This window comes from Dermatophagoides farinae, chromosome 4, assembly GCF_024713945.1.
Source record: "Dermatophagoides farinae isolate YC_2012a chromosome 4, ASM2471394v1, whole genome shotgun sequence".
Classification (NCBI taxonomy): domain Eukaryota; kingdom Metazoa; phylum Arthropoda; class Arachnida; order Sarcoptiformes; family Pyroglyphidae; genus Dermatophagoides; species Dermatophagoides farinae.
Window position 1 is genome coordinate 3,965,321 of NC_134680.1, and position 14,008 is coordinate 3,979,328.

The following is a 14,008-nucleotide window of genomic DNA, read 5'->3' on the forward strand; positions in this document are numbered from 1 at the left end:
TTCAAATGAGAATTTTATGATGGAATGAAATTCGATACAATTTTGACAACGAATAAAACATTATTCTTCCTTTTCCATTGTTTTCCCATTTGGGAATCATCATCATCAATCCTTTGATGACCATTTTGATATTGATTGAAAGAGAAGAAAAAAAACCGAGGCAAAAATATTCTTCTAATTAGCGTACTTCACATTCATAGTAACAGCAGAATGTATGGCCAAGGCCTAATTTTCTATTCTTTTACCCACTCATCAAATAGCCAGAAAAAAAGCAATGAATGATCACCCTCCCAATCAACAGAATATACTTCAATTAATTTAATGAACACACATATATATACAAAAATGAGACAGAAAAAAAATCATCGAAATTCTCTTTTGTTTGCGTGTGTGTTTATGTATGTAATATATTTACTCTATGGCATCTAATCAAATAATCTCAACCAAAATTCGTTTATTCGGTATACGAAATGAAATATGTTGGATTCTCAATTTCGATTTCAAAAATTCTTTTCATACGTACACATACACATTGCTTTTGTGTGTGTGTGTTTGCATGTGTAAGTGTTTATATATTAATGTTTTTATCATTGTTGTGTTAATTGTTATTATCATCATCATTCGAATCAATTAAATTTACTCAATATGATTATGTTGTTGTTGTTGGTTTTCCCATGTTCCTTGATGATGACCATATTCAATTTACAAGAGAATATACATAACATTATTCAAACATTGTGTGTGTTTTGATCCAAAAACCCAAAAAAATGTGAAATTATTCACTTGATATATGGCCATTTTGTTATTATTGTTGTTGTTGTTCCACATTCATTTCATTTATTCTCTACGGTGTTCGCGTGTTTTTGTGTGTGTGAAACATGAAATTTTTTTTCCCATTTTTTAAATTATGAATCAACCAAAATTCATCAGATTTAATTATATTAATTAATTTTGATGATGATCATCATAATAATCATCAGAATTAATTAAAAACACACACACACTTTAGTCATAATATTTGAATGTTGTTCCATAATACTTATTGGTCCGTTTATATTTTTCTTTCTGTTGATTATAATGATGATCCATCCATAAAATGTCACAACGTTAATTTGTTCTCTCTCTCTCTCTATGTCTTTCGCGTCACAAGAGTCTATTTAGAGCTGAATGGGTTGAAAGGAAAGAAATAAAATATCTCCCAAGTTTAGATACAATGGATCATCATCATCATTGCCATTGCTATTGCTAAAATGACAATCCCAGTTGTTACCAACTTATTAGTTTGTGTCTCTATGTGTGGGTTTTTTGTTTGTGAAAAAAAAAGTTTTTCTGTTTGTTTTTCGTTTTATTTTGAGCCGAAAGCACGAAAGGATTAATTTTTTTTTGTCTCGTATTTTTCGTTGTTGTTGTTAGTTAGTTAGTTAGTTAGTTAGTACATTCGTGTGTAGCATATTGACTTGATTTGTGCGTTTGTTTTTTTTTTGTTGGAAACAATTTGGTTCGAAAACTTTTCTCTCTTTTTTTTTGCTGCTAGGAAATTTCTAAACACACACACACGCACGCACACACACGCCCTGTCAGCCGATTAATTAATGAATTGCTTTAAATTTTTTTTTAAAATATAATTATTACCGAAAAATTAGATAAAAAAAACTTTTTCTGCTGAAACAAAACAAAACAAAACAAAAAAAATTTCATAATTATCCGCATAGGAAATCTTTCGGATTTTTTTTTCAAAAAAAAAACTTTTTCTCTTGAATTTTTGGTCGATTTTTGAATTATCCCCAAACGAAACAAGAAGAAGAAAATGATGATTCCCCAAAAAAAAGTTATCTATTTATTTTCCAAGAAAAATTTTTTTTTGCCGCTATTTTTTCTCTACGTTATCATAAATAAATCCATTAAACATTTTTTTGTTTTGTTTATTTCGTTTGTCAAAAAAACAATATATTCCACGACATTTGAAATTTTTTTTTAACAACCAAATGATCCAATTGATCCATAAGATAATTCCCGAAATGGTCGTTTTGAATATTATTATTATTATTGTTGTCATAAAGCAAAAAAAAAAAAAAACAAACGAACAAAATTGGATGCCAATTTCAAAAATTTAATCAGTTGAATTTCTCAATTCACAATTGAAATTCCATCATTATGTCTGTGTGTGTGTGTGTGCGTGTGCATGTGCGTGGGTGTGTGTGTGTGGGTGTGGGTTTATTACACAACATCGAATATAATACATTAAAAGATTATAAGAATTAGAATACATTTATCATGTATGTATATATATGCTATTTATTTGACAAATAAACTCAAAGAAAACAGAATCATTCAGAACGAGCACGTACTCAAAAAAAACAAAACATTGTTCTAGTGTTTTATATTTTGGTTCCCAAGAGTCTCAAAATGGTCCAAAACAATCATCATTGACATATCTTAAATATTAGTTGTTTGGGTTCGATAGTATGGTTAGGTTTATGCTGATGTTGAATCTTTATTATTATTATTATTATTCAGAATTTTGTGTACAAATACCATTTTCATTTTCTTATTTATTCATTTTTTTTTTGTTCTTTTGGTTTATTATTTTTCTATTTCAATTTATGTGAATGAAAAGAATTAGAGAGAGAGAGAGAGAGAAAAAAAAATGGAAAATTATTCGTTGTTTACCGAGTGTTTTTTTTCCATTTAGAATTTTTTTTATTATATTACCGGAAATTGATTTTCAAAATAAAATTGAACATACGTTTTTTTCCCACCAGTAATAAAGATCATTATTATTATTACATGTGTATGTGTGTATGTTGACTATTCTGCGATTCTGCGATTTCAGTTATGTATGTATGTATTTTATCTAAAATCAAAGAATTGCTTTTCTTTAAAAATGATTGGACAAAATGTTTGCAATGGAAAAAAAAGAATATTGTTTTCTATTTGAAATGACTTTGATTTTATTGCCATTATCGTTATCAATGACATGAAGAATTTGAGAATAAAATGAAATAAACTTTGATCATTAATTTTTTTTCCCTCTCTCTCTCTCTCTTTTAAAATTTTCAAACGATTCAGGTCCAGTGTTTTTACCCATTCTGAACAGTGCTAATAATAAAATTTCATTTCAATCAAATTAAATTTTTCTCATTTTTTTGTTGTTCTCAATGATCGACATCAGTATTTATATCCATTTATTCGGATTGATCTGAACCAAATGAAACCGTATACTATCGATGTTTTATCATTCTAAATTCTTGTGTGATAGAATTGTAATAGAAAAAAAAGTGAAAATGACATTGAAAAACCGTTGATAACAAAGAATATAAACACACACACATACAGGATCATTAATAGCATCAATGATCATCATCATCATCATTGTCTTGGTGGTAGAAAAAGAATCAAAACGGAACTTTGAGATAGTCGAAAAAAAAGCATCGCTTGATGATGATGAACCTTAATGATGATGATGATTTTTGTTTGTGCTAAATTTTTATTCTGATATTTTGATATGTGGCCATGATAATGATGATGATGATGATCGAATTGAACATGTTTTTGATGTCATTACAAACTTTTTTTTTGTATTTTTGCTTGCTGCTTTGAAAATATCATTCCAAGATCTTTTTTTCACATTTCCTTTTCCCCTACACTACCACCACCACCACCGCTGCTTGATGATAAAAAGAATTTTATAAAAATAAAGAATAAAAAAAATGTTTCAAATTCCAGATTCTATGTTTTTTACAGACGTATTTTGTTGTTGTTGTTGTTGTTCATGAGAAAACGTATGACGAATTTGACATGATGATACGATGAAAACAAAATGGACATTTTTTCACTTTGGTTATAGTTCCAGTAAACGAAGAAAAAAAAATGAAATAATTGCTGCACATTTTTTTTTTGTCGGAATTTGTCATCATCGTTTTTGTTTTCGTTGTTGTTATTTGGGTTATAATTTGGACCGTACTTTATTTCACTGTTTGTCAATAGTGAATGTTGTTTGTGAATTTGGAAGTTTGTTTTGTTGAATTTTTTTTTTTTTTTTTTGAAACAAACAAAATAATAATAACCCGTCTAATCGATATGGATCAATGATAATTGTGTGTGTGTGTGTCTATGTTGTAGGCGTTGGATGTGTTGAACATTTGATATTCGATTTTTTTCTTTGATCATCTCAAAACACACACACGCCCGATGATTTAAAAACTAAATGGAAATTTTTCACTGTTTTCCATTCTTTCATTGAGCTTGAATGGTTACATTAGATCCACAGACACACACACACCATTGTTATGTTTAAAGTAATGTGTCTCAATACATAGAAAAATATGATGATGGAAATCGATCGATCGATTCATCGATATTTTGCAACAAATAATGTGATGTGTTAATCCCAAAAAAAAATTTCATGCATTGACGTGACTCGCACACACACACACTCACACATAGATCATATTGTAGAACATTTGAACTAAATTGTCAACTTTTTTTCTTTTGCGGTCAGAGAATGAATTTTTTTTCAGACAGAAAAATTCATAAATTCTGTTTATTTATCATCATCAATATGGACACGTTTTGGTGGCATAATGTCGAATATTTTTTTTTGAAAGTGATCAAACATATTGATGATGTCAATCAGGATTTATTCAAAGGTTTCATCATTAATTTGGAGTTTGTTTTCCAATTTTAAATTGTCAAAATAATGACATTTATTTTTTTCCAACAATTCATTATTTCATTTTATCCATCCACATTCTTTTGTCAAACAAATCAATCACACAAGCACAATAACAATAAATTTTTTTCCTTTAAAGTTGTTGAAATAAACAACAAAAAAAAATACCGTTGATAATGATCCAGGAACAAAAAAAAATGAAAAAGCAATATTTGTATACAATGATAACAATGGCAGTCAATCAAATCAACCTTTTTTGTTCGGTCCCATACACACACACACACACACAATGTCATCATCATCGACGTATTTTTTTTGTTGTTGTTCCTTTTTATTCTCCTAACAAGCGAAAAAACAGAATGAGTAAAAAAAAACTTTAGACAAACATGAATTTATATTTAGTGTTTTCGGTAATCGGATTTGTTTTAATAATTTTTTTTTCATTCATTCATTCTAAAATAACCAAAAGAGAAATGTTGAAAAATTCATTCACTTAACGGATACTGTTGTTGTTACTGGCGTTTTTTTTTTGCCACTGGAAACAACGTTTTCAACAAGAGTTTTTATTTTCTTCTCTACTCCATGTTTCAATGTCGATGATTATAATGATGTGTGTGTGTGTGTGAGTGCCTGAATGTAGCAAGTTTTTTTTCCTGTTTTTTTTTTGTTTGTCTTTGTCTTTGTATTTTATCTTTCTTTTTTTTGTTTGTTTCATTCGTTCATTCATTTTGTGAATCGTAATAATAATAATAAACGATTTTTTTTCAATTACATTGATTGTAATGATAAAACACGAATCAGAAAAAAAGAAGAATTTACTTTCTTTCTAATTTCAAAAAAAACTAGAATTTAGAATCTAGAATTGTTGTTGTTATACTGCTGCCCCGCACACACACATACACACACACACACTGACCACTTGTCTAACATTGGTGCAATCAAGTTTTTTCTCCACCAATAAACATTGGTGATTCTTATTTCTTTTCAGTTTTGATTTTTGATTCCTTAAATTCTGGATTCTATCACATTATCATCATAATCATCGTAGATAAAGTACAAACTAAATAACTAAAATTAGAAATTCTGAAATGAAATTGAATTAGATGAAATTAAATTCTTTTTCATTCAGTTCAATTCAATTAAATTAATTTTTATTTTGACCAATGATGATTCTTTATATCCAGTGCTGTGTGTGTGTTCTTTTTTTTCCTTTTTCTCTGTTTCTATGATTTGATCAATGTCAAAACCAGAAAAAATAAAATTTAACAAGTAGAATTTTGATTGTTTATAACGGGAATTACCGGGGCCCGTTTGTCGGAGGTTGATAATTTCAGAATTAATATCCGGTCCACTATTTATTTATAGAATGAAAAATTGATTTATTTGAATGAACTTTGTGTGTGTGTGATGTATGTAGTTGGCAACAATTTTCCGTTAACCTAAAATAAGAAATAAACTGCAAAAAAAAATAAAATAAATTTGGCCCCGAAGGTAGAATAAATAAAAATAAATTCTACAACAACAACAACAGCAATAACGAGAGATTGTCATCGCCTTTTTTCAGGTTTAAACTGATGAAATATATTTTCATCAGTTTTCAAAAAAAAATTTCAATTTTTGATTCTGATCTTATGCACTTATTTGACTTGTGTGTGTGTGTGTGTGTGTGCATAAGACGAAATAAAATTCAGTTCCGTTTGTACTACCAGTACAAAGTACACACATTATTTTCATGCCCGCTGGCAATAGTGAATTGGAATGATTTTTCGCAATCGTCGTCGTCGTCGTCGTCGTTGATATTTCAATGTGAAAAAAGTTTCAATTTTTTGCTTTCTGATCACTTCAATCATTTTTTTCTGTTTTGGTGTTTTTTTTTGTATTTTCATTTTCAGTTTCATTTCTTATCAAAACTTTTTCTTCAGTGTATTTATTTGTCCAATTTCAAGTCAATATATACTATAGAAAAAGAAAAAAAAATCATTGTTTCCCTTGAATCGATCCATCAACGACGATGACGATGACGATTGTCATCAATCGCACCAAAAAAAAAGATGTTAGCATTAAGCCAGTAACAAAAAAAAACTTGATGTTCTGATTCGATGATGAAAACCGAATTTGGATGATGAATTTTTTTTTTCATTTTGTTCAAAATATGTTCCAAAAATCCATTACATCCATATCTTTTCAAAAATGATTGAAATTGAAATTGTGTGTGTGTGTGGGCAAACATTCCAATTCTTCATGTCTTATAGTGAAAAAAAGGATGAAATAATAATTTCACTTGAATTTGCCTGTTACGATGATGATGATGAAAATGCTTTTACTTTTTGAGAGAGAAAAAAAAATCACTTGAGTTTATTATTGATATTGGCAATGGATTGCTGCTGCTAAAAGCGATTGAATTTTCCATTTTTTTTTCTCTCTTTTCCATTCTTATATTCTTTATATATTTCTTATCATTATTTTCATCACAAGTATTTCAAAATTAGAAAATCTGAATAGTTTGCAGTTATTTCATTTAACATTCTAGCATTACATCTTGATTTTGATTTTGATTATTGTTCATTGTGTTTGCATGAAGAAAGTGAGAAGTAAAATCAAATCAATTATTATTGTTTGCAACCAGAATTTGACAAATTTCTAGTGCTTTTTTCCAATCTCAATTCCTAACAATTTTTTTTTCAATCATCATCATATGAAAAATTATTAATAATACAATAAATTGAATTTAATTTGGTCAGAAAACATAACATGGTTCGTATATAATTATGGACCATTGATAATGTACAGTGATTGGTTGATAATCGAATTGATGGAATACTTAATCAAGCAAGCACAAATAATCATTGATAAATAGATGAATGAAACGAATAAATAATTTTCAATTAGTATTTTCAAGGGGAAAAAAATTCTTTCCACTAGAATTTTTCGTTTGTGCACACACACAGACATAATGCAAAAACAACAACAACAACAACAACAGGACAAAAATATGTGAACAAGAATGAATGTAGAAAAAAAAAATTCCATTCATCGACACAATTTTTTTGTGTGTTTCAGAAATATTTTTCTATATTTTCCATCTGAATGATTCTGAGCCATTTCATTTTCCAGTGCTGATGATGATCACACTGTGTGATTGAGCTCATCTATTTGGCCATAACAACCAATAATGGCCATATGGATTTGTTTGAATATTTGAATTAGAAAAAAAAGTCTGTCCTTTTTTTTTGCCCATCAATTGTTTGCGAACCAAAACATTATACATTGAAATGTGCAATACTCAAAAAGAAAAAAATTCTCATTCATTCATTTCTAAACACAAACAAAACAAAAATAAAACATTTCAAAATCTTTTTTTTCGATTCTAAAGCGCAATTCTAAAGCTAAACGAAACAATTTTGAATTGAATTGTAATCAGAATGATTCTTTTGAATTTTCCATCCATCCACTGTCTGTTCTACTACTGTGTTACTAGAATACTTGTAATCAAATGACCAAGTGGATCGTTATGTTGTACTTGTAGTTGCAAGTAGTAGCAGTAGTAGTAGTTTGTATATCAAAATAAATGGACATTTAGATATTTGATGTTTTTTGTTTCTTTTTTGTTGTTGTTGTTGTTCGGTTATCAAATTGTCTCGTTTTTTTTTCTCTTTTCTCCACTATACTCTATCCGATCTTGAGTTCATCACAATCATCGGTTACACATCGATATCGTTTTGGATACAGATAGGAAAAAAAATTGTCCCATTTTTTTATTGTCAAATACAATGAACATCGCCGTTACACACATTGTCATTGATGATGATGATGATGGCTATCAGTACCGGAAATAAAAGTATCCGATACATGTTTAGTTTCCGAATCAATGAAAAGAAAAAATACAAATTGTCTGTGTGTGTGTGTGTTTTGTTCTGTTTCCTCGAATTTTTTTTTTTTTTGGTTATTCATTGAATTTTTTTTCTTTATGTCTCTGTCTTGTTTTATTCTTACTGCTTTTTCATCTTGGAACAATGATGCATGATTGATCTGTGTGTTTGTATGTTGTTCAATCAGAATAAAGAACAAAAGAAAAAGTTCTCGATTTACTTATACACACACGATACACAATTCGGTTTATTCGTTTATTTTCTTGTTACTTCATTTACAATTCTTTATTTGGCCGTCATTCAAATTAGGTTGATGATTTGAAAATACGTTGTTTGCTTTATTCGATTTTTGATATTGTATTAATTTCAATTGATTAAATGATAATGATGATGTTTGAATTTATTTTATTTTTTTTAAATTCCATTTGAATTCAATTAGATTTGTTTGGTTAAATCATTCATATGGATGAAAATATTTTTAGCTGCTGATGATGATTTTAAATGTTTTTTTTTTGCAATTTGATCAAATCTGTAAACAAAAACCAATGAAAACAGCGAATTAATGAGAAAAAATCAAAAAAAGATGTTTATTCAAGACAATCGACAATTTACTCTTATCTATAATTGTATGAAAGTAAAAAAAAAATGAATGAATGTCTCTTGGTTTTTTCCCTTGTTCCACCATAACCATCACCAATTCGTGTATGGATTCTATATGGAGAATCGATTTCGGTTGATTTGGTTTTTTTTCTTTTTGTGGTCAATGATTGAATTGACTAAGAATAAAGAGAGAGAGAGAGATAGAAAAAAAGAAAAGAATTCTACCGAATCAAAAACACATTCCACAAATTCTTTATATGGCTATTTCATTAAGAGAAATTCTTCGATTTTTCTTTTTCTTCCTCTTTTTTTGTTGTTGTCGTTGTTGTTGTTGTTTTTGTTTTCATTTGAACTGTTCCATTGGATTTATTGTTCATTATTGTCTAATGAACAATAACCACAACTAAACAATTGGTAATTGATTATTCATTTGGAAGCAACAACGATTCTGATTTCAGAAGTATATGTATGTTTAAACATTGAACAAATTCATTGATTTCTGTCATTTGCAGTCATACTATATTTCTAATTTTAATTCCATTCATTCATCCATCCATCCATCCATTCTTACATTTATATGTGAATCAATGGAATTTTTTCGGAATCTGGGTCAGAATTTCTTTCTAATGAAAATTCTATATTTAAAAAAAAATACAAAAAAGCCAATGAACAAATATTTGTGAAAAACACAAAACAAAAAACAGCTAAATCCTCAATTCATCATCATCTCATTTTATTCATTCATGTACATAGAATCAGAAAGAAAATGATTTTGTTTTTTCTTCTGATTAAATGAATTTTTTGTTTCTCGCACTCACACACACACATTTTATCACTTTGTAAATTCTTAAGCAAAGAATCTCTCGTGAGAATATCCTAAGGACAAGACAAAAGGAAAAAAAACATCAACGTCTCATCATTTCTCATATTCAATCATCGTCATCATCTTGTTTGTTTTCCTGTTGATTTTTTTTTTTTTGATTGAATATAAACTAAAACAATGGCTAAAAAAAATTTAACAAAGCTAAACTTTTTTTTGTGCAGAATCAGCTGCCTTAATAAAATTGTTGTAGTTGTTGTTGTTTATTCTTCTGCTTTTAGCCTGTCGAAATAACAAGCAAAAAATAAAAAAAGAAAAATGCTAAACTAAGAATATGATCCAAAACGATTCAAGTACACACACACACAAAACACCTCGTCCAAACACAGACACTTGTCTTGTTTTTGGAACGCCTTGCAACATAATTTTTACAATTTTTTTTGTTTTTGTTTGTTTGTTGTTTTAGCTGTTAAAACTTCTTGAATATTTGTTTTTCTTTCCAAAATTCTTGTATACAATGTTTGATTGAAAATTGAACTTCATCATCATGATAACATCCTAAACAGAAAAAAAATCTGTCAGTACTATATTTTTGTGTGTGTGTGTCATGTGAAGAAAATTCAAAGAATCCACCATAAAAAAATCTACACACACACACATTCTGATAGTTTAAGGTATTTTGATAAAAGAAAGAAAAAAGTTTTCCAGAAAAAAAAATGCAATGAAAAGTGCAATTTTTCATTTCGGAAAGAATTCTATTCACCTTTTCCACTAATTCACTTACTCTTTATCTATTTCTCTTGTGTGAATGAGCGAAAGAGAGAGAGACGAAGAAGAAACTATGGAAACAACCAATCAACCACATCATGATCGTCATCATAATGAATAATGAATGAGATGAGAGAGAGAGAGAGAGAAAGCATCAGTATTCGAGTGATGGACGAATTATAGGCGAAAAAAATTTTTTTTTTCGGTTATTATTATAATCGTCCAACAATAATGATCATGATGATGAAGATGACGAGATAATGATGATGATGATGATGATGATGATGATAGCATTAGTAATAATGATTATTATTATTTATTAATAATCATAATCATAATCATAACAACTGTTCATTTTAATAAATAAATGAATAGAATAGAATGTGTCAATCCATTTGTTTTGTTTTTTCAACACCATTTTATTATTATGTTTCGTAATATATGTTGAAATCCCATCATCATCATCATCATTGCTGACGATTGAAAGCATAGGAAAGCTAATTTTCTAACCAATTTTATTCCATACATCGATAGATTCTTTCAGTGTTGATGAGAATCAACGCTTATTATTATTATTATTATTGAATGTGTGTATATATATCAATCAGTCAGTATAAATTTGATGGGTAAAAGAATATAAAAAAGAAAAAGGTTTTGGTTGCCTAGTTCGATTCTGTTTTTTTTTTTTTTTTTGGTTCAGTTGATTTTTTTTTCAAATAAATTATGAATGATATTTCATTCAGTTTTTATGTTATTTTTTCTGGAGCAAAGAAAAAAAATTGCAACATATATTTTGGGTACAGCTCGATCGTTACCATCATCAAATCCATTTGCTGGAACTGGTTTGTTTTCTCTCTCTCTTACTCGTTTTTATTTCAATTGAAAATTACGTTGAAATTTTTCTTGTGTTTTTCATTTTTTTTTCTCTTCCTGGTTGGTTGGTTGTTCCCTTGATACTATTTTATGGTCGTTCATCATCGTCGTCATGATCACATTTCAAATTTTGGAAATTTTTTTTACGTTTTTTTTCTGATTCAAATAAATTATTAAATCATCAACAATTTAAAAGAAATTAACAATTTTTTTTCTTTGGCTGAAATAAAATGAAAAATAGACCACAGTGCTCGATAATCTTGATTCCATTGAAACACACATTGATGCGATTGTATCGTTCATCATAATCGATTATTATCCATAATCATTGATTTCTCCATCAATATATTACGAATGACGATACTTATTATCATCTTCATCATCAATGGGAATTTTTGTTTTATACCCAAAATATCACATCTTCAATTCAAAATCATATATTCAATAATGAATAAATAAATAATAATCATAATCATGATCATCATCTTTGTAAACAAGAAAATTGTATCCTCAAAAAAAAGCTGGATTAACGCTAATGATAATGATAATGATGATGATCCTTTTTTTTCTAGTTTCGTTTCATTTCATCCATTTGATCCCCATCATTTTTTTTTTGTTTGTTTGTTTATTTTCATTGTCAATAGAATTCAACCAGAATTCTCCTCTTGTGTTGATATGAGTGGTTCTGTCCAATTAATAGTAATACCAGCGGAAAAAAAAGAAATTTCCTGGTAATAATCTAATAAACGCAAAAATATTTTCGTTTCAGGACACACACGCAAAAAAAAGGCAAAGTTTAAGACCTTATTTCGCACACTTTTTAATAAAATGAAGATATATGAGATTCTCATCCTCTATATGATGATGATGATCTTACCTTTACCCCGTGAAATGGAATCAAATATAAATCAAGAAAAAGTAAATCAAAAAAAAATTTCATTCAAAAGAGCTATTTATTTTGATTAGTGTGAACGGGGAAAAAAAATTTTCCAATAATAATAATTTAGATAGATGAATGCATGCAATGGAATGATGGTTTTTTTCTCTATTCCAAAAAAAAATAAAAAATAAAAACATGTTCCAGAATTCCGGCTAAAAAGCGAGAGAGAGAGAGAGGTAATTTACTTCACACACACGCACACATAAATCTAGTTATAGTACATTGTTGTATATTTTGTTTTCATGCATCATTATTATTATTATTATTATTACACATTTTACCGTTATAAATCATTGATAAATCGATTCTGATGCCTGATGCCTGGATCACCACAACAATGCCCTTTATCACCTTTATGTGGATAATAAAAAAAAAATTTTTGCATTTTTGTTCGTGAAATGTATACTTTTCGATTTTGTTTTTTTTCCCATTTGAATCGACGCATTTGATGATGGATCGAATTTCTAGATTTCCAGTCTGTGGCTTACTAGTCCTTTTTTTATCGAACACATAGATCCAATCACAAACATTTTTGGTTGTTATGTCAATATCATCGCCAAACACACACACACACACACAAAAAACAGAATAAAATGTGTGTGTGTGTGTGTGACGAAAGAAAAAACCGAGAAAATCACACAAGGGATCAACATCCTTTATTTTCTGGATCGATATTTGTGATTATTATCAATGATGAAAAAAAATAGGCAACGAACCAAAATAAAAATCTATCGAAAAAAAAATAAACCAAAAGTTCTAAACCGAAAATTCCAAATCAAAACACTAGATGAACCGAAACAAACCGACAACAACAATAGATTCTTATTTTTTTTATTTTTATTGAGGCCTTGTTGTTTTCCACTTTTTTTCGGTGCTGATTTTTTTTTGTTTTTTTCTGAGATTTTCATATTTACACTATATAATGCATTTGTTTTGTCTGTTTGGATGGAAACAACACAGTCGGTGGTCATCTGATATTTTTTTTTCCTTTTTGGATTTTTTTTTACAAATATTGAAATATGAAAATCCGTAAGGATAATAAAATATCTAAAAAAAAGTTTTCCATAAGAAAAGAAAATAATAAGCCACAATCACACGCACGACTGTCATCATTCTCACTACAACATCATCATCTATGTGTTTTTTTTTTCTTCTAGTCCACTCAAGTTTTTTTTTTATTATCAAACGGTTAGTTATATCTCATTTCTTGTATTGTGTTGTGTTGATATTATATCCGATTCCTGCTGTGACCTGATGTTTAAAATAAATGAATGAATGAATGAGATGGATGAACATTTCTATTATATAACAAAAAAAAAGATTAACCCTGAATATATCTTGACAATAGAAAAAAAATTGTTTGACTTTATCATCGATGATAATATGGCCTTAAAATTGTTTTTTTTTAATTTTATTTTCCACACACACACACACACACACACACACACACACACACAAACACATTG